This window comes from Protopterus annectens, chromosome 10.part0 (genome assembly GCF_019279795.1).
Source record: "Protopterus annectens isolate FY-2018-M chromosome 10.part0, PAN1.0, whole genome shotgun sequence".
In the NCBI taxonomy this organism is placed as follows: Eukaryota; Metazoa; Chordata; order Ceratodontiformes; family Protopteridae; genus Protopterus; species Protopterus annectens.
This window is the reverse complement of record NC_056744.1, coordinates 34,990,178-35,011,703: the sequence shown is the minus strand read 5'-3', so window position 1 is coordinate 35,011,703 and position 21,526 is coordinate 34,990,178. Positions and strand designations below refer to the sequence as shown.

Sequence of the window (21,526 nt, the reverse complement as noted above, 5' to 3'; positions counted from 1 at the left end):
AACTCTGACCCTGTGGGTTCTGTCACTCAGCCAGTTTGCAACCCATCTTGTGATGTATGGGTTAACATTTAAGCTGATGAGTTTTTCAATGATACCCGGTGGGGTATTGTGTATCGAAGGGCGTAGCCAGACCGAGGTAGGCTGTATGGACTGCCTTTCCTCACAATGGCTTTTTGGTGACTGTTTCAAGAAGTCAACCAAGTTTAAAAGGCATGATCTGCCTTGACAAAAGCCAAAACTGGGTGGATCCAAAGTCTGCAAATTCCCTATGTCTTTATTTATGAGGTCCATTGATCCCCCTCCATGGCTTTTAGATAAGGCTTGTCAAGCTACTAATGGGCTGGTTCCAGGGGTCGTCGGTGGAGGCACCTTTGTGAAGTGATGGGACATAGTTGCAGTCGCGCCACCCCTGGGGGGGTACGTATCCAGAGGTAGGACTTTGATTAAACAGCTGTCCTAGCTGTGGGTTTAATTCCTCATTGAGTTCGTGGAGCACACAGGCCGGGGACACCATCAGGTCCCATGGATGCTGTGTTTTGCTTTTGGAGAGAGCAGTTCTCACTTGGGCTGGAGATGTTTGGGGGCTGCAATGCTTGGTATAGATATCTCTCCCTTGGGGGGAGGGGGGAAGTTTGCACTGAACCTGTCAGCCAGTATGTTGGCAATGTCTGTAGGATCAGTAATCTTTCACATCATTTGAACTAATTCTGAGTATATCTGGGAGTTTCCTCTAGGTTTCTAATAGCTAAAGAAGGCCTTATGATGATGTTTTTTTGTCTTTTGCTATTTTTCTCTTTTTCTCGAATTTGCTTTTTTATATTTTATAGAGCTCTTTTTTTTACTTATAGTGATCAAGGGGTCTTACCTTTTTAAAAGATTTTGCTCTATCTTGTAGTAGCTTCCTCCTTTTATTGTAGAGTTTGTTTATGGCTGGGGTCCACCAACTGGACGCTTTGCCTTGGCACTAAGAGTCTTTTTGTTTTGTTTGGGATTGCCTTATCCATGCAGTCCTGCAGGTGCTGGTAGAAGCGTTTTGTAGTGATTCAGCCAGCTGAGTACTGTTTTCCCCTGGCTGGGGCGGGGGCCTTAAAGGGAGCCGAAAGTAGAGTCTTGAAGTGTTTTTTGAGAAGTTTGGGTTAGTGGTCTTTTTTTATTTCAGGGGGGGTGGGTGGGGGTGGCCAGCTTGGAGATTAGTTGTGATCTGATTCTCACATGTGAGGGGTGATCACTGCCGTGAGGAAACATCTGTGTTGTCTCCCATGTTCGTGATGATGAGATCAAGTATAGCGTGTAGTATAGCTGAAAAGGTTGTTTTCAAGTGCTGCACAGAGTGTGGCCATAAGTTATCTCCAGTGGATGGCCACACTCTGTGTTTTGTGCTTGGGAGTGGCCCACCTTAGTGTGGACTGTAAAGTTTGTGCGGGCTTCAACCCCCGCTCCCTTATGGATAGGAAGGCCAAGTTGGCTCTCAAAAGCCTTCTTCCTCCTTCAGACTCTGTTTCCTCGTCTCTGGCTTCCGCTGTGGCCGCCTCTCCCTACTCTCATCCTCTGGCTTCTCCTCCCTCCCAGGCTGGGACTCAAGCTCCTATACCAAAGCCTGTGGTACTGGAGCTGAAAAGAGGGAGAGAGAGTCGAAGACACGGGAAAAGAGGAAGAGGTCCCCAGACCTCGCTTCTCCAATTTAAGACACCACGGACCCATGACTCCTCTCGGCTGTGATCTCAGAGGTTCTCCCTGGAGCCAGAGGAGACCTATCCAGCTTCTCTGGCCTCGGTGCCCTGACCCGCCAGGTCGGAGTCCATGGCCTCGTCATGATCCACCCACTCCTTGTCAGATATGGATCTGGATAAGATGAGGCAATTTATCCATACACAGATCCAGATGAGGGTCTTACCAGCCCCTCCCTCTGGAGGGGGAGCTCGCTCCCTTTCTTTCAACCCATATCTCCTTCTCCGAGGTTGGCTTAGGGCAGGGGGTAGTAGTTTATCAAAACCAAAACCACCTTTTGTACTACTTAACATTATATGGGATTACACAGACAAATTAATTTTCAACTAGATCTAACCCAGGTACTAAAAATCTTTAAATTATTCATCATTTTGTCATAAGCATCTCACAAATTCTCAAACCTCACTTACTACCATAATTCTATGACTGACTACTGTTGTTTTATAACACAGATCTCATTTAAACTTATTTAGCCTTCTCCTAATATTGCATCATGACAGCTTCTCAGAATACAAAGAACTTGAATGTTTTACTCTAGTTTGTAGCCTTAGCTGTTCCTCTGTTTACCAAACTAACTACCCAATAACAGTACCAGATCACTGTAATTCTCACCTGAGTACAGGTATTGATAAACTTCATCCTTTCACTTCTGAAAGGGTAAACGAACATTACTGTCCTTCGCTAAAATCCAGTCTACAGTACTTAAACAGAGAGCTGGAACTTAGATTAAATAAAACAAATAGCTTAATGATCACCAGAGCAGGCATCGTTTGATATGTGACAAAACTGAAAATAAAAACACACTAAACTGACTATAATTGAATAAGGAAGTATTTTCCTCTTTAAAGATTTTGACAGACGATCAAGGATGAAGTTTACTTTGAACAACACTACTAGGCATTAACAGTAACCACATCTTCGAATTGCGCACAGCTTAATAAGTAGTTTTTAATATTAGTAGTGAGTCATACCTCTACTTACAAGCGGGTCGATATTTAATCTATCCACGGACACAATACACACGTTCTCAGAAAACGAACGGCTGTATGAAAGAGACTAATATTCCACAAAAACAACTGATAAGCGCATTTTATTATTAAACTCTTTGTCATACAGCTGTTCATCTTATTATTTATAAAGGCAAATCAGTAAAGGTCCAGAGCGAGCGATAAAGAAAATTGTTTGCTATTGGCAACCAAGACCACGTGCACCAGCTCAGAAACAAACGGCGCAGCAAAGCCTAAAGACATTTAGAACAGTAACACACCAAATTCATAAAAAAACAAAGTTAAACACCGGAAATATAATCAAAATAAATTAAAAATAAAACGAATCTCTGTACAAATATTACACTCACCAATTAGTCAGCTACAAAACAAGGTGCTGTAGGGAGAGACTTGCACAAGTGGTTCCAATGCAAAAACACTGCGTACTAGAAACAAAAGCAGAAAAAGAACTTTCCTACCGCCAGCAGCTGCTTTTGAGCACTTAAAGGCAAGGGAAGGCCAAGGCAGCTGTGACATCACAGAATGGGTGGGTTTCATTATTTTACTTAGAATCAGAGGCCAGCCGTGGTGATGTCACTTTGGGGGCGGGAACTGATCAGGAAAAGTACTTGAACTACCTAGCCTCAAATGATGTCAGAAATTGGGTGACTCCAGCTAGCTGTAGTTAAGCGCGAGGCAATCTTTTTTGAAAGCGAAACCATCACAGTACGCGGACGTAGTCTATTATTAGAGAACTAAGGTGAATTAGAAATATTTTTAAATGGTGCATTGTTGTTTTATGGAGGGAACTGTAAATAGGGAGCAAAATGGCTGAGAAGTTGAGAAATGCTTTATAGAAACCCGTCCCGTTGTACTCCTTTAATAGTTGTAACAAATGAAGCCTTTTCTGCACATTTCTAGTGTGTGTGCGCGCTCACATTTGTGTAGACTAAAACTTGTTGTAATGTAGTTGATTTTCCAGGAAGTTAAAAAGCAACAGCGTAAGTGCAGGATATTCTTACATCCACTTGAGTAAGGGCCTGTTCTGTTTATACACTGAATTCACTCTTTGTTCTTTCTCGGGTACTGTGTGAAAAGCTTCTTTGAGCATGTTCATTGGGTTTACACATCTGGTGAAGTGGTATTTTGAGTGTTAAAAGGAATGGCACAGCTATATTTTTCGTCTGGACATACTGTGATCTGTTAGTAAATGAATGCTGTATCAAAATCAGGCAAGGAGAGAGAGGTACTGTGTGTGTATGTGTGCACTCACACGTATGTACAGTAGTGGTCACACTGTCTTTTTTATAGTCTCATGTATTTTTGTGATGTTATGCTTCTGTAGTATTATGATCTCAGGTTATAGGTAGTGCATTTGATATTGTGCTCTACCTGTTAAAACTAGCTGTAGTACAGTAAATGAACAGTGTGTATGTCACACTGTCATTTTTTTATAGTCTCGTGTATTTTTGTGATGTTATGCTTCTATAGTATTATGATCTCAGATTATAGGCATTTGATATTGTGTTGTACCTGTTAAAACTAGCTGTAGTACAGTAAATGAACAGTGTGTATGTCACACTCATTTTTTATAGTCTCATGTATTTTTGTGATGTTATGCTTCTATAGTATTATGATTTCAGGTTATAGGTAGTGCATTTGATATTGTGCTGTACTTGTTAAAACTAGCTGTAGTACAGTAAATGAACAGCGTGTATTTCAGAACAGGCATATAGACTAATTTTATTTACATGTTTGTTTTGAGGTTTCCCCTCCATTATGTTTTATAGCTAACAAAATGCATTTGAAAAGAGAAATATGCAGTATCTCAATTAATTGTTACTTTGAATGTCTTAAGCTGCTGTCCACTGGAATTTGAAACTGTGGGCATAATGAGTGTGTTGTACTTGCCTATATGCATACTTGTATATACATGCCCATGTTTTTTTCAGTTTGGATATTTATTAATATTGTACATAAAATACACTCTATAATAACAGTGACCCACCACTGCTATGTTATATTGCCCAGATCACACTGTGTAGTCTAATTGTGGTTGCTTGTTTGTTTCTTTTTTTAACCATGCAAATACTCTTTCACTCTTAATTATTTATTTATTCTAACTTCTTAATTAATTAGTTTGATTATTTTTCTTTTAAACCAAGATTGGTTTTATTGCATCAACTCAAAGCTCATCCAGTGTGAGAACATTAATGCAATGATGCCAGGGACATTCAGGTTAAAAGGTTAAGCAGTAAAAGTCAGTAGCATTTACCATAGCTACGTAGTGTTTGTTTGCTGCAAGTCTGACATGTCCTACAACTAATGACGGATATATATATATATATATATATATATATATATATATATATATATATAAAAAATAATAAAATACATGCGACTTATTTATTCAAAGGTCTATCTATTAAAATGGTTTAATGGATACTCTATCATTCAGACCATAACACTTGTTGGCTTGTAGCCTAATAATTCATTTTATTTCTATTTCTCTGTTGTGTTCTTAATGCTACCCAACCGTGGAACTCTGAAAATCAATTCTAAGACTATAAAATTAAACTTATGTATTGACCCCCTCACTGAGAACATGTTTTGCTAGAGCATTCATCTCATCTTCCTTGTTGATGCCATATATATGTTCCCTGATTCGTTCTGTTAGGGTTCGATTAGTTTTTCCTATCTAGAAGGCTGGGCACTTTGTGCAGTATGCCAAATAAACTATGTCTCTTGTCCTACAAGCTGCATAAAGTCGAAACTACATTTTCTTAGTGGTGGGATGTATAAAAATGTTTGTATTACCAATGTATGAGCAAAAGTTACATCTTCTACAACTGTGTAGGTACCAACTCTTTGGGATGTTGTAGGTCGTTTTATTGTTATTTTCATAGCATAATAATCTTTTCAATGACTTGTTCTTATATGCAAAGCTTGTTTTTTCACCTACAAGTTCCTTGAGCTTATCTGTCATTAAGAATTTCCAGTTCTTGTATATAACATCCCTTGTTCTTTGCATATGGAATTGCCACTACATCTGTGTGGCGCCTTTGGTCTCGCATCTTCTATGAGGGTAGTATCTAAATTATAATTTCTAAAATAAGGTCTCCCCTTCCCTTTACAGTCAACTATCATATTATGTGACAAAAGACAACATTCATAGGGTTTATATCCTCTTTCTAGAAAATTATGTTCTAAGTTCTCAAGGGCTGTCTTACATTCACTATTAGTACTAGTTAGTCTTTGACACCCTCAAATTTTGTCCTTTCACTATATTCTTTTAAATATTGGGCGGGTGCATACTGTCTCTATAAAGATTATTTCTTTTACATTCCATTCTGTATATATTAGTGCAAATACCATTTTCATCCCTCTTAACCGTTGCATCTGGAAACTCTATGCTGCTTCTAGACCATGTACCTGTAAATTTAAGAAAATTGGTAGTAGTATTTAAATATGCAATAAAATTTACTAACTCCTCTTCTGTGTCTGCCCAAAGCAAAAACACATAATCTGCAAATCTATTATAGTATAGTACCCGTCTTGAATAATTTGTATTTGACAAAATGCAAGTATTATTCCAAAACCCCATAACAAGGTTAGCATAGGAGTTGGCACAAGGTGTGCCTGTGGCCACAACTTTCCTCTGAAGAAAATACTTCCCATCATACACAAAAATATTGTCCGTGAGCATCAGATCTAACAGCATACAGTACAACGTAATATATTCATAGGAGATGTTCCCTATGCTAGACATAAACTGTCTAATGTACTTGACACCAGTATCATTGGGTATCATAATAAATAGGGATGTCACATCAAGCGTTACAGAAATAAAATCTGGTACATACTTGTCAGAATGAATAAATGCAGAAAAAGACGAAAGAAAATGTTGTGTGTCTCTCAAAATCGAATCTGTACTGTCAACTATGTCACAATTTTTTCTCCATAAAAATGTATATAGATTCTGTGACCCAACCTGTACTGGAGACTATCGGTTTAAGGGGAGGGTCTCTGATATTCTTGTGAACTTTTGTTAGTCCCTTAAAAGAAGGGACTATAGGGTTCTCAACTAAAAAATATTTATATAAGTTATTTATCTGTCTGCACATCAACATAGATAAATCTGCATGGACATTTCTGATAACATGATTCAATTTATTACTAGTCAAAGATGTATAAGTTGTAATATCTTCTAGCATCTGATGCATTTTAACATTGTAGACATTTCGACCCATAATCACAACAGCTCCCCCTTTATCTGCTTGTCTATTAATAATGTTATCATTATTTTGTCAGGCATAAAGAGCTGACCATTCATGTGCTGTCAAATTATGAAACACTTTCTTATATTTCCCACATCCCAGTAACTTCAACTTCACCAAATCCTTTTTGCATAATTTATCAAACGCATCAAGTAAAGGGTGTAATGCTTTGGTAAACATACTAGGTTTTTAAGAGTATGCACATATTCCCTATTTTTATTAAAAATCATCTTACACATGGCATTTCTAACAAATAATTTAATATCAATAATCATATGTGAAGTATCAGTATTTATAGAAGGAATAAAAGACAGACTTTTCTGAAGAAAGGACTCTCCAGCTTGAGTTAAAACATAATTAGAGATATTTATTACCAAACACAGATTAAGTCCATATGAGCTTCTTTTCTTCCCGTTGCTGTAAATCCGTTGCCCTGGCTGTGGCTTTATAGGCAGCAAGAGCATCGGAAAACCCCATAATGCGTTACTATCAGCGGCATTAAATGTTAATCCATTTTGTGTTTTCTAACATCTGTAGAAGTGCAAATCAAATTCATGTTCAAAGATGTAGAACAGGAATTCGCTACTTCCGACATGATAGTAGTGGAAATAGTTAATTTCTCACTCGTCGTCTTCAAAGATTGCTTCATTGTAGATGGAGTTGTTACTGACTGATTTTAAACCAAATTCTCCCTGTCTGATTGCAAAAATGATGCAGAGATGTTATTGGTGTTAACATTAGATGAAGTAGCTGGTAACTGGTTCAAGACATGAGCTCCAAGGGATGATTGGAGTGTGGAGGTGTGATCGTTATTGATGGTTTCCAATTACTTCGCTTGTCTCGTTGGTTCTTTTAGCCATGTAAAGACTTTGCCCTGTGCAAAGTCAATAAAATCCTTTTCAAGTTTTTTTCTTTTTCTGTAGGTGTAATCTATATTCAGTGGCCATAATATTATTGGTTAACAGGGAGGTTATAACTTCTTTTTTTTCTGGAAGCAATGCTCTTACATATGAGATGAACAATATAGGATGCCCTTCTTACCACTGTGGAGACATGGTGATTAAAGGTAAGTTGCTGTCAAACTGTGTGCCCAGGTCTCTTATCACTGAGAGTGTACTTGGGGTATTGCTATTGATCTGGTAGTTAGTAGGAACATTCCTCTTACCAAAAGGGATGGCAATACTTTTTTTGCAATGAGTTTAAGGCCATGATTTTGGCAGCAATCATTTGTTTGTGTAAGGCTCTCTTGTAGGATTGCACTTTGGAGAAATAGATTACAGTAGAGGTCCCAGGACTGATCCACGTGGAACATGCTGTTGAAGGTGGTTCCCCTATTTTGACTGTATGTGTTCTATCAGTGAGCCAGTTAGTGACCCATCTAATGATATAAGTGTTGATACCTAGCTGGATGAGTTTGTCAATGATGCCTGAGTGGGGGATAGTATCAAAAGCGTTGACTAAGTCTAGGTAGGCTGTATGCACAGATTTCCCCTCACACAGGTCCTTGGTGACTGTCTTGAAGAAGTCTACCAGGTTTAACAGGCATGATCTCCCTGTGACAAATCCAAACTGAGTAGAGTCAAGTGTTTGGAGATTACCTATACTTTTGATGATAAGGTCCATGATGATTCTCTCCTTTTAGGTTACGGATGTAACTAAAGAACGCCTTATGGTTATCCTAAGTTGAGGAAGCTAATTTGGATTTGTAGTTTGCTTTGGAGGACTTCACAAGAAATCTTCTTTGCTTGTTTAAGCTGAGGAGGGAGTGTTTAGGGCTTGCTCCCTTTTACTCTTAGACAGGAATTTCTTCCTATTATTGTAAAGCCTGATAATAGCAGTTGTCCACCAGGCAGGTTTGCTCTTCCTTGAGGAGCTTGTTTTGGTCCTATCTGGTATGGCTGAGTCAATGCAGTTATACAGGTGTTTGTATAAAACATTGATGTAGAACTCCGCATAGTTGCCAGTTCTATCTGGGGGGAGATGCAGTGAAGCTATTTATACCATTCTGTAAGAGGTTATAATCAGCACTGGAGAAGTTTTTAGTTTAGTTGCTGCTGGGGGAGGGGGGTCAGGTGTGATAGTTACCTCAAAGTGGGGGTGCCACAGTGGTCCCCCATATTGGTAAGCACCAGATCCAGGATATTGGCACCCTTGTGGGGTGTCAACCAGCTGGTCCAGAGCATTGGAGTTAATGAAGTTGAGGAACCTTTGGGCAAGTGAGTTTGAGCATGAATAATTTACCCAATCAGTGGATGGGTAATTAAAGTTTCCCAAAGCCACAGTGTTCGGATATATCTTGATAGACTCAAGTAGATCCAAATAGGCAGAGTGGGTGTCCTGATTCATGAAGAGGGTCCTGTAGCTGGCAGTGACTTGAATAGGTGTCCTACCAACAGTTAAAACAGTTAATTGCACCTAATGAATGAATATTGATACATTGCCTCCTTTAGTTTTCACGCCTTCAGTTTGTGGTCTCAATGTGTGGAAGGAGATGTAGCTCAGTATGGCTGGGGTGCTGTCCATAGCCTTGAACCAGGTCTCCGTGACTGCACAAATGTCTGTCTTCCAAAGTGAGGACTGCTTCCAGTGAGTGCAGTTTCATCTTAAGACTCCTAGCGATTAGCAGCATAACCATGGGATAGTTTTTAGATGGAGTTTTTAAGTCGGGGAATTTTGTCCTTGAGATACTGCCTAAAGAAGGCACTATGGGGTGGCAAGATCCTTAGCCAGTAGCTGAAATCCCAGGGGTGACAGATACCGGATCCCGTTATAGGGACACCAGAAACTAAGCCAATTACTGAAGTCAATCATTTTCGGTTTGTATTGAGGCATCATCCTAGGTGAAGGTAAAAATGCTGCTTAAGGCTAAGGAAATACCTGCCTGAGACACATAGTTTGAGAATTCAGTCATGTCTCTGTTCATATAGTCCAGAGTGGTACATCTCAAGCAATTCACACCAACATGGACTGTGACAGAGTCATAACAGTACCTGTTTTTGAGAGACATGAGTGCGTGATATGGCAGATCCTGGCACCTGACAGACAACTGACCGTGACCTTTTCTTTATCCAGCCTGGTGAGAGGGACTTCTGTGTGTCTCACAATGGAATCACCTATGACTAATGTGTTTGGTTTTGTGTTCTGCCTAAAGGGCTTGACGGGTGAGACACTGGTACATGAGCTGTTATGTGCATTATGTTCTGCAGGGGAAGTATTTGTAGCATGCTTGTGTTTGTGTTTTGGGATGTCTCTGGTGTGTAGGTATGTTTCTGGTGAGGACATCTGCATATGTAGGTGCGACTCCTGTGCCCTGGCCCAGCAATCAAGGAGCCTCAATCCTCACCACTAACAACAGAGAGGGTGTCTCATATATGAGGAAAGGATAACAAATACACACAATAAGTGCAATTTCTCTTAAGAGCATACAGAGATCACAGTCAGTATGGGGCTGGTCGCTCCCTTGCTCCTCAGTAAGACTCCCCACTGGCACAGCTATAGGGTCCAGATCTCAGCCTAGCTGGGCAAGCTAAAATCTACAGCACCCTCTGTCCAACCAGTGCTTTGTGTCCCTGCCCAAGTAGCGGACACACACACACACTTTGAGATGAGAGGTTGTACAACCACACAGACACTTCTGGGGAGGGGAAGGCTGGCATAGCTTCTCCAGCTGTGCCCTTTTACCCAGACTATATGGTAGTAATTACTGCCACCACCCAGCTAATATCAGCTACCCAAAGGCCCTTAAAAGGGTGTCCAATTATTACTGTGCAATATTATTATCCAATTGGTAAGTGTGACTAATCAGTCAAGGCTTTAGAGTGGCTTTGTGCAATACACTCTATAAATATGCAATGTACTCTAGAACTTAACTTATCTCTACACAAACCAGCCACAGTTAAAAGGTTTTAAAATATTTAATAATAAATAATTAAAACCAAAAGACAATACTTTCTACACAGTGCTAGTCAAAAGAGTTCAGAGATCACACAGAAATACTTAAAAAATAAATCCGTAGTACAGTTCTGACTTCACAGAAAAACACTTATTCTAATCTTTATAGTCCTAGCTATTTCTACAAGAAAACACACTTCTAAGATAACTTACATAAGGCAACAGGCAGAGTGCTGATGAGTTGGATAATCAGACAAAAATTCTTAATAATCTCTGGTTCTCACTGTTTAAATTGAAACAGCAGTCCTGCTAAACATTACATCAGCTTTTTACACTTCCTGGAGTTCCCAGGCTGACAGAAACTGCATTTACATTCTTTTACACTTAGAGCAATAAAAGACATCCCACATGTAAATTCTGGTCATTAACTTTAGCCTTAAAACAATATGCAGGAAGCCTTCATCTAGCCGGACTGGAGCCAACTTGTAAAACATCAAAGGCAGTGATGAAATAATTTAAATTTCAAAGGACCAACAAGAAATGCTTGCCACATTGTTTTAAGTTCAACATTCATATTTATAAATGATAGAATTATATGCACTTAGGCTGGCAGCCTTCACCCATCTCTGCCAGTCTTCACAGTAGGTATGTGTAATGTGGGTTTGGCTGGAGTAGGAGGTGAGATGTGCATGCTGACACCCCATTCATTGTCATATGTACTTACTGGTGTATGAGAGAGCATGGATTCCAGGTTCTTAATATAGTTGCATCTCTCACATGTTGATTTTGTGTGGGCTAGTAGTAGAGGGTTGTCAGTGAACATGAGGCAGTTCCTGCACTGCCCTAAGATACCCATGTTAACCAAGCTGGCTGGAGAAACTGTGGGAAATTCTGTCTGTAGTGTTAGGTGAATTTATATGGTCAGGAAAAGAGGTTGCAGTTAGGAATGGCTAGTGGGTGAGAGGTGTGTTGGTACCTCTGAGGCTAGGCTTAGTGTTCCACTTGACAGTAGAGAACCACGAAAAACTTCTGGAGGGGCACAAGCAAAGTGCTAAGGGAAAATTTAACAAGCAAAATGTTTGTATCTGTAACCTCCAATGGTAACCACTGCTACATGGCAGTGCACAATGGTGCATTACACACAAATGAGCACAAACACGGGGGTTAAATAAATCAAGAAATAACCCTTTTAACTTAAACTAGCCAGTAACAACTATCTCTCTATCTATCTCTCTCTGAGCTCTAGTCCATTCACCCTTGATTAAATGGGTCCCGGACAGCACTCTTCTCCCGCAGGGATGCAGAAGGGCCTTCACCAACAAAGATGGCTTGAATTTGATGCTCAGAAGTTACAAAACAGACCCAGAAACAGCAGACATGAAACTGGGCTATGCTACAACTAAACTAGTGCAGTGTATAGTAAAATGTGTCAAAAAACAGACCATTCATACATACAATAGAATGCAAATACAAATTAAAAGTGCAATATAAGCGCAAACATAGGCACTTGTAGTTTAGTTAGAGGCAACAGATGCTACAGATCTTTCAGTATCTCAGTGAAGTGCTGGTTTTAGTGCTCAAGTGATACCAAACAGTCTAGATTCAGCATACAGAAGTACTAGAAATTCAAAGTACATAAAATCACAGTTACTACAGCAAAAAAAAAAAAAGTTTAAATAAAGCAGCAATTCACCAGAAATTCCCAGCATTCCTCCCCTGTGTGTACTGTTCCCACAATTTTCATAGTTTTCCTATATAGTTTGCTCCTACCTTTTTCTAAAGTCTCAATTCCAGTTGTTTTCTCTTTTGCTGTATTCACTACTTGGGTTCATAGGTGTGTACTAGGCTAATGGCCCTGGAGCCTTTACAAGCCTAGTCCATAGGATTACCCGGGGTGAATTTTCTATTTCCCATCCAATCATCAAGATTTCTCTTGAAAAGGGCCAGTGAGGTGATCTGCTTGACATGTATGGCAAGCCTATTCCATAGCATGGGCAGTCTCTGGGTTATGAAACTGTCCCTCCAGCATGTTCTGTTGATTGTGGTAATGAGGTTGAGGTATGTGGAGCGTGTGTTGTGGAGGGATTGGGATTTCTTTAGATGTAGCATTTCTAACAGAGCTGGGTCAGACATGGCTTTATAAGTCGAGCAGAGATCGTCTCTAAGTAGGCGATATGAGAGCGAGAATAGTTGGAGTTTTTGATTCTGTCCATATAGGACAAGTGTTTAAGGCCTAGGATCCTCTTTGTGAGGTACTTTTGCGGCCTCTCTAGTTGTTGCAGGTGTCTATTGAGGTACATGCCAAATGGGGCATTGTACTCAATTGGCCTAATGAGGGAAGAGTAGAGGGAGACCATGACCTCCTTTCTTCCTGGATGGGAAACCCGTAATAATAGGATGTGCCACATAGAAGGACTTTCTGACCACAGTAGCAACGTGGTGGTCAAAAGAGATGTTGCTGTTAACCTGTGTTCCCAGATCTCGTATAACTCCTCTGTTCAGTGATGTGGTAATTCAAGGGAACTGTTTTTTTCCCAAGGGATGACGACACATTTTTTGGCATTGAGCGTAAGACCATGGTTCTGACACCAGTCGTTGGTGTCATTGAGGCCTTTCTGTAGGATGTCAACATCACTTGGGGAGATGTTAATAGCTCCCCAACTTGCAATTGTCTGCGAACGTTGTCAGTCAGAGTCCCTTCATGTTGGCCTGGACTTCAGAGAAGTAGATACCAAACAGGAGAGGACCCAGGACTGAATCCTGTGGGACTCCACTCGTGACTGGTCGGCAGTCTGACTTAGTGTCAGCTACTTTCACAATGTGAGTTCCATCTGTGAGCCAGTTTGCAACCCACCTAGTGATATAGGGATCAATGCCTAGCTTAGTGAGTTTTTCTATGATTCCTGAGTGGGAAATGGTATCAAAGGCCTTTGCCAGATCAAGGTAGGCTGTATGAACCACCTTGCCTTCATCCACAGCTCTGGTGACTGACTCAAAGAAGTCAACCAAGTTGAGCAGGCATGATCTTCCCTTCACAAAACCAAATTGTGTAGGATCCAGAGTTTGGAGATTCCCTATATCCTTGTTTATTAGGTCCATTATGATGTGTTCCATAACTTTGCATATCAGACTCCTCATGCTAATTGGGCGATAACTCCCAGGGTCTGTCGTCGCTCCTCCTTTGTGGAGAGGGATGACTGTAACAGTGTGCCGTTCGGTAGGGACAAAGCCTGAGGTGATGCTGTGATTAAACAGGGCACACAGGTGATGTGCCAGTTCACTCTGTAGTTCATGTAGAACACAGCCAGGGATATTATCAGGTCCCATAGAAGCTGTATTCTTGACTTTGGACAGTGATGTTTTAACCTGTGCAGCAGTAATACAGGGTGTCTGGCAATCTACTGGTGTTGTGATTGGCCCTTTGGGGGGGGGGGTAAAGTTAGCACTGAATCTGTCTGCCAGTATATTGGCAATATCTGTTGGCTTGGTATAGGAGGTACCATTGTGCAGTAGCTCAGAGCAAATCTGGGTATTGCCATGGAGCTTCTTTACAAAACTATAGAAGGCCTTGTGGTTGCCTTTAGTATCTGCTGCAATTCTGTTTTCATAGGTAGCTTTAGAGGATTTGATGAGGGATCTCAGCCTTTTTTAGTTTTTCCAGTCTTGGGACTTCGCCTTATTCCGCATCAGTTTCCTCCTTCTGTTGTAGAGTTTGTTTATGGCAGGGGACCACCAGATTGGCTCCCTGTTTTTTTGAGGAGAGCATCTTGGTTCTATTGGGTATGGCGAGATCCATGTATTTGTGTATGTGTTCATACAGTGCATTGGTGTAGGATTCGGCGGTCATGCAACTATTCTCCATTTACATGGGTGCCGTGAAGTTAGCCACCTCTATTTCTAGGAGCCCAAACGTTTTTAGGAGTCCAAAGTTAGCTTTGGAAAAGTTTTTCATGGTGTTTACCTTTGGGTGTGTGGATGGGAGGGATGTGGATTTCCAAGGTGATTAGTTTGCGGTTGGATCTAACCAGGGAGGAGATGACTATTGGTGTAGAGTAGAGCAGTGGTCGCCCATGTTAGTAATGACCAGGTCAAGGATGTAGCTACCTCTAGTGGGGATAAGAACGAGCTGGTCCAGAGCATTGGAATTAATGAATTCCAGAAGGCATTGGGCGAGTGTATTGGTACATGAGTAGTTTTCACAGTTAATGGAGGAGTAGTTGAAGTCGCCTAGTATGAGAGAGTTAGTTTGGGCCCTAATTTTCTCCAGGGTGCTTAGGAACGTAGAGTGTGAGTCTTGGGACATGGTTGGGGACCTATAGCAGGCTATGATCTGAATCGCTGTCTTACCCAATGTTTGCTGCACCTGAAGCATCACAGATGCATTATGTGGAGCTACCAGTCTGGAGGTGTGCGCATCCTTTATGAATATGGAAGCACCACTGCTTTTGGAGCTTCAGTCCAAGTTCTGGAGCCGAAATATGTGGAATGAATTATAGCCTAGTAGTGCAGGGTTGTTTTTTGCTGCTTTGAACCAGGTCTTGGTTATAACAGAAATGTCTATTCTCCATTTTAAGGAGTGCTTTGAGCGAGTGCATTTTGAGCTTTAGACTTCTACAGTTGAGCAGCTTGACTCTCAGATTGCATTTGTTTGTAGCTGTTACAGTGGTAATTTTGGTCTTCAGAATACCATCTAAAAAAGACACTATAGGGGTGGCAAGCACCTTTGCCACTATCTGGAAGCCCAGTGGTGACAGACGCATGCCATCTCTGGCAAAGCATCGAGGTCTGTTAATCATATCATCCCAGGCAGACAGATACTGAATTCCCTTAGAATGACACCAGAAACTTAGCCAGTTGTTGAAATCAATCATCTTCTGCTTGTACTGTGGTATCATTCTGGGTGATGGTAGGAGCTGCACAGGGCTAAAGTCGTACCCGCCTGGGCTACATAATCCAAGAGCTCCTCCATGTCTCTTTTCATGTAGCCCAGGGAGATGCATCTTGGGTCATTCACACCCACATGTACAGAGTCATATTTGTACCTGTTGTTGAGGGACCTGAGTGCGTACGTTATGTGGTGGATCCTGGCGCCTTGACAGGCGGTTGACTGTTACTTTCTTCTCCTTATTCAACCTAGCAAGTGGGACATCACTTTCGATTCACCTATGACTAGTGTGTTGGGAGTGCTTTTTTTGCCTTGTGGGCTTTGGTTGAGTGTCACACTGTTTAGGAGAGTTGTGTCTCGTGATTAGTATTGTGTTGTGGTGGTTGGGTGCATTTCTACCTTGGAGGTCTCTGCTGTTTGGGTAGACTTTTATTGGGAGCCTCCGGGAAGGTGGGTGTGTGGTTTGTGTTTTTATGTGAAGGCAGTGCTGGTGTGTGTTCTGGAGGGCTATGTGTTCCATGTGGTGTGGTGCAAATGTTGACCTTCTCTTGACCAGCTGTTCTGGTCTTGACTGGAGAGTGTGTGGCTTCGAGTTTGGATATACAAGTGCATCTCTCAGAAGTCTGAGTGTTGGGAGGTAGGAGGAGAGCGTCCTCAGTGCACATGCGGTAGTTGCTACATTGCCTCAGGATGCCCAAGTTCACCAGGTTAATGGGAGAAATCACAGGAAACCTTTAGACATGCCTGGAGGGTGGGCATTAATAAATACTGGAGCCGTTTCCTTGTAGAACGTTTAGTGCTGGTAGCACTTACAATAATTCCTAGAAGAAGTCTGGTAAAGTGCTAAACTAATAAGCTAGTAAAAGTGCAGGAGGGAAGAGAACTAGCAAATCTAAGGGAAAATGGAAAAGCAGACTTTGGCACTGCTCAGAAGCTTACAAACAGTCCTGGATACAGCAAATCTATATCTGGACTAGACTAGTGACAGGAAAGGCAGGCAGTGAGCACAAACACAGGCTTTTAAACCAGAGTGTAGAAAGAGATGGAAAAACTGCCCAAATGGCAGGAATCCCATTTTTTAGTGAGATGGGGTACACATGACTTAGGGCTAGCCTGTCAGGAGCCAAGGACAGACATAGTCTTGTCGGGGTATCAGAAAGGGCAGCAAGATCATCTGGAAGGAAATTATGACAAAAATTTAGAAGTAGCGTTGTTAATAGGACAGCATTCCCAAAGTTCAGGATCAAGGAGACTAAAGTGAGGTGGCTCCAATGCAGAGCAATCAAGGAGGTGGTCATATCAGGAGACAATTACACCACCAAGGTGAATCCCTCACATCCAGTGGGAAAATTTGTGTAGTGTACTGCATACTTCCAAATTTCTACACTAAAGGTATAATTTCAGACAACCCCAGATGTTTCATGTTAAAAAAAAAGCTGTTTTCCTTATTGAAAGCCGCTGACTATACATTAACCCAGATATTAGAGACCTCAAGAAAACAATGTTCTAGTGAGAAAGTATGGTGTCTATATGAAAGTTGTTGAGTTTTTGTAGATGTGTCCTTGCACAACCTGGTGAACAATTTGTGAGGAGAAACCTGCTCTTAGTTATCCTAGTGGCAGCCTGAGTTAGCTGCAATTAGAATTTGTAAAATGTTGACTTCATCTCGCAGTCCTGCCTCTGACACTGGATAATGGACCCCTGCTGGAGTGGCAGTTTAATAGAAGTGGGTAAAAAAATTTTCATCTATCCAAGTCTCCACGATAAATGCAAGATTAAAACCATGCAACAGATCTCCGATAATCCCAGACTTGTTGTGGATTTATTTTACATTTGTGTATAATGCCCTAAAGGGGTTCGCAGGTGGATGTGTATAATGCCCTAAAGGGGTTCGCAGGTGGATGTCTCCCAAGCACTTTATTCGTACGAAGTGTTTCCTTGGTTATTACTGGAAAGAAATTAACGATGGAGGTCTTTAGGGCACTTCATTCCAGGGTGGGAGATATAGGTCTGAGAGCCCACCATAGAAATGGACAGAGCACACCAACACTGTCCCGTGTTTGCTTAAAATATAGATTTTTCTCCCTAATGTTAAGGGACGAACAGTGGGGGCTGTGCTTGGGTATGATCTTTTCAGTGTTGGCTTTGTTCTTGCTGAGCTTTGGCTCTGGATAAGTCATAATTAGTGTCCTGTACTAAGAGTGTTGTAGTGACATCTGTTTAAACATCATTGCAGACATTACTTCATTTGCTGACCCTAGAGCCTGTACATCACTGGTCTCAACCGGTAAATTATTTGCCCCTTTGGCCATTACTGCATTTCAGCAGCAGGACAGAGTGACCAACCGGTTTTGCTTAAGCATCCATGTATGCCTGAGGCAGTTCCTGCTTATTCATTGAATGTCAGCAGCAGAGCTTCTGACGGATGCTTTTTTAGTATGTTTTTGAAGCATTTCGTGACATTTGAGGTTAGTGTCACTGGTCTGTAATCATTTAAGCAAGTTGGATTGGCTTTTTTGGGCAGTGGGATTATATTAGTTACCTTGAAGCATGCTGGCACTCTTTCAAGAGCCAGGGAGGTATTGAAAATATCTGTAAAGGATTAGTTAAGATACAGTTAGTCTGCTCAATCTTTTAATACTTTGCCCAGAATGTTATCGGGGCCTGCAACCTTCCTGAGGTTCACTTTCTTAAGTTAGCTTCTCACTTCTCCAGGGTTAAGTTTAAGCACTGTCTCATTCTGACCAGTCGGTAGCTTTGTAGTTGTTGTTCTCCTCAAATCTGCCATAGAATGAGTTCAGCCTGTCCAGAAATTCTGTGCAGTCATCACATTGAATTGACTTGGTCTTGTAGTCAGTTAGCTGCCGAATCGCTTGCCAGAGGCTCCTGGTATCCCTCATGTCCTCAAATCAACGTTGTACCTTTCTTCCATACTCCCTTTTGGCTTCTTTGATGCCCCTGTTTAGGTTAGCCCTTGTTTCACTTAGCCCCACCTTGTCCTTGGCTCTGAATGCCTTATTTCTTGCCCTCAGAAGCTCATACACTCTGCTGGTTAGCCAAGGTTTCTGATTGGCTCTAATTGTAATCTTCCTTGTTGTAGGTACGTCCTTCACTCATTTTGAAAGATACGCCATTGTAGTGTCTGCATATTCGTCTGTATTCACATGCTGATTGAAAGTGCCTTCTTCTCTGAAGACGTCCCAGCAGGTATTATCAAAACAGTCTCTGAGACTTTCCATTGCCTTTTCATTTCAGACCCTGATCAGTTTCTCAGTGTTTTTTTCTCTGATCAGCAGAAGTTTATACAAGTAGGTATTAATCTAATTAAAATATGATCAGAGCTATGCAAGTTTGGCTGCTGCACTGCTTTGCATGCTCCCTTTATGTTGGTGTAAACCTTATCAGGGGTATTTGCACCCCTTGTGGGAAAGTCCACAAATTGATGTCGGTGGAGTAGCATCTCTGAGATTCACTTTATTGAAGCCCCCAGCTGTCATATATGCACAGTCAGGATTTGTGCAGTATGCTAAGTGCCTCGGAGCTATTAGCACTAGGTGGTATGTACACAGCTGTTACACAGACTCCATTAAACTCTCTGGGTACGTAGAAAGGTCTGCATTTCACTGTCAAGAATTCTACATTTTCAGAGCATTGTACTCAGAATTTCACAGTTCATACACCAGTTTTCATTTACATAGATGCATAACCCACTTTCCTTAGCTTTTCTACGTAGAGCTTGGTTTCCATCTGCTGTAAACAAAGCAAAACCTCTAAGTTCACAACAGTGTCACTGATTTTGTTATGCAGCCATGTTTCTGTGAATATTAATAGACAGGTACTTCTTACTTTGTTTGTAGTAGAGATCTCAAGTCTAAGAAAGTCCATCTTGTTCATAGATGTTTACTAGCCCCACAGGGGCCTTTTTAAGCCTAGCCATGCATCCCAAATCTCTGACAAGTTCAGATACCCTTGATAAGTGTAAGCATGGGCCTGGCAGATGAACCATTTACAGGTTACCTGTTTGTATTAAAGACATAGGTGCCAAACCAGGGATGAATTTCCAGTTTCCCATCCAGTTGTCCAAGTTGCACTTATGTTAGGGAGGAACTATGCTTCACATGGATGGGGAGCCTGTTCCATAGACTGGGTAGTGTCTGGGATACATATCTCTCCATCAGGTCCTATTTATATCGCAGACAAGGTTTAAGTCTTTAGAATGGGTTATCCTGCTACTGTTTGTTTTGTGGATGTGCAGGAGTTCTGTCAGAGTGGGGTCTGACAATGTCCTGTATGCCAGGCATAGATCTCCCTCAAAAGCCTGTAGGAGACAGAATACAAGGATAGGGCTTTGAGGCGGTCTGTATAGGTCATATTACTTATGCCGTGTATTCTTTTAGTGAGGAACGTTCCAGTTGTTGGATATGCCTGGTTAGGTACATACCAAAGGGTGCATTGTACTCAATGATAGGTCTTATGAATGCTGAATACAGTGGAACAATGACTTCCTTGAACTTAGATGCCATACCTTTGTTTATAAGTTGCACAACGTAGAATAAATGATTCCCTCACCACTGTAGACACGTGATGATCAAAGGCTAGATTACTATCTGTGTGTGTCCCCAAGTCCCTGACTACTGGGTCAGCTCTAAGGGGTGTGTTGTCAATATGATAGTTACCATGGATAGATGACTTCCCAAAGGACACCATTATACATTTATTGGCATTTAGTTTTAGTCCATGGCTCTGACACAAGTTATTTTGTCTGTGTCAGCTCCTCTTGGAGAACATCTGTGTCAGCGTGAGATTCGATGACGGCTCCTAATTTGCAGATTTAGTCAGCAAGAGAACACTGACATTGGCTTTGACTTTTGAGAAGAAAATGCCAAAAATGAGCGGTTCAAGGTCTGATCCCTGAGGGACTCCACTTGTGACTGACCTCTTTGTAAAGGTGGACTCCCAATTCTAACTTCCTGGGTCCTGTCTGTGAGCCAGTTGGCTATCCACTGGGCGAAATATGTGTTTGTACCTTTGTCAACTATGCCCGAGTGGGGTATTGTGTCAAATGCCTTGGCCAGGTAAAGGCAGGTAGTGTGAGCTATTTTGCCCTCATCCTCTGCTTTGGTGACCTTCTCAGAGAAGTTCACCAGGTTGAGTAGGCATGATCTGCCCTTGACGAAACCAAACTGAGTTGGGTCTAGTGTCTGGAGGTTTACTATATCTCTATTGATCATTTCCATGATGATTCTTTCCATGGCTTTACATGTAAGACTAGTAAGACTTATGGGTCTGTAGTTTCCAGGGTCTGTAGATGGCCCACCTTTGTGAAGAGGGGTGACTGTTGCCTTTCTCCATTCATGAGGCACGAAGCCTGTTTGGAGGCTACAGTTAAATAGTAATTCCAGAGGCCTTGATAAGTCATGTTTCATGCTATTTAGAAGGCATCCTGGGATATTGTCTGGGCCCACTGATGTAGGGTTCTTGGTCTTAGAGAGAGCATTAAGGACCTGTTCCCTAGTGATAGCAGGGGGAGTTATATTTGATGATATTCCTTTTGGGAAGGATGAGAGAGAGAGAGGAGTAGCTGGAGCTAAATTTATCTGCCAGGAGGTTTGCTATATCTTCTTTCTTAGTATAGGTGGCTCCATTTACAATGAGCTCTGCGCACAATTGTGTATTGCCTTGCGGGCATAGCTAAAGAATGATTTGTGGCTGTTCTTGGCCTGGGAGGCCAAACTTACCTCAAATTTGGCTTTGGTACA

The 21,526-nt window shown here is 41.4% G+C and overlaps 1 protein-coding gene across 2 annotated transcripts in view; it reads left to right on the top strand.

Moving 5' to 3' along the window:
* Nucleotides 1–3,323: 3,323 nt before the first annotated feature.
* CANT1 (calcium activated nucleotidase 1) overlaps nucleotides 3,324–21,526 on the top strand; it is an 847,030-nt gene continuing 828,827 nt past the window's right edge. For both annotated transcript variants that reach the window (XM_044084991.1, XM_044084989.1), the window contains exon 1: nucleotides 3,324–3,474. The gene's annotated coding sequence lies outside the window, so the exon portion shown is untranslated. The remainder of the gene's footprint in view (nucleotides 3,475–21,526) is intronic.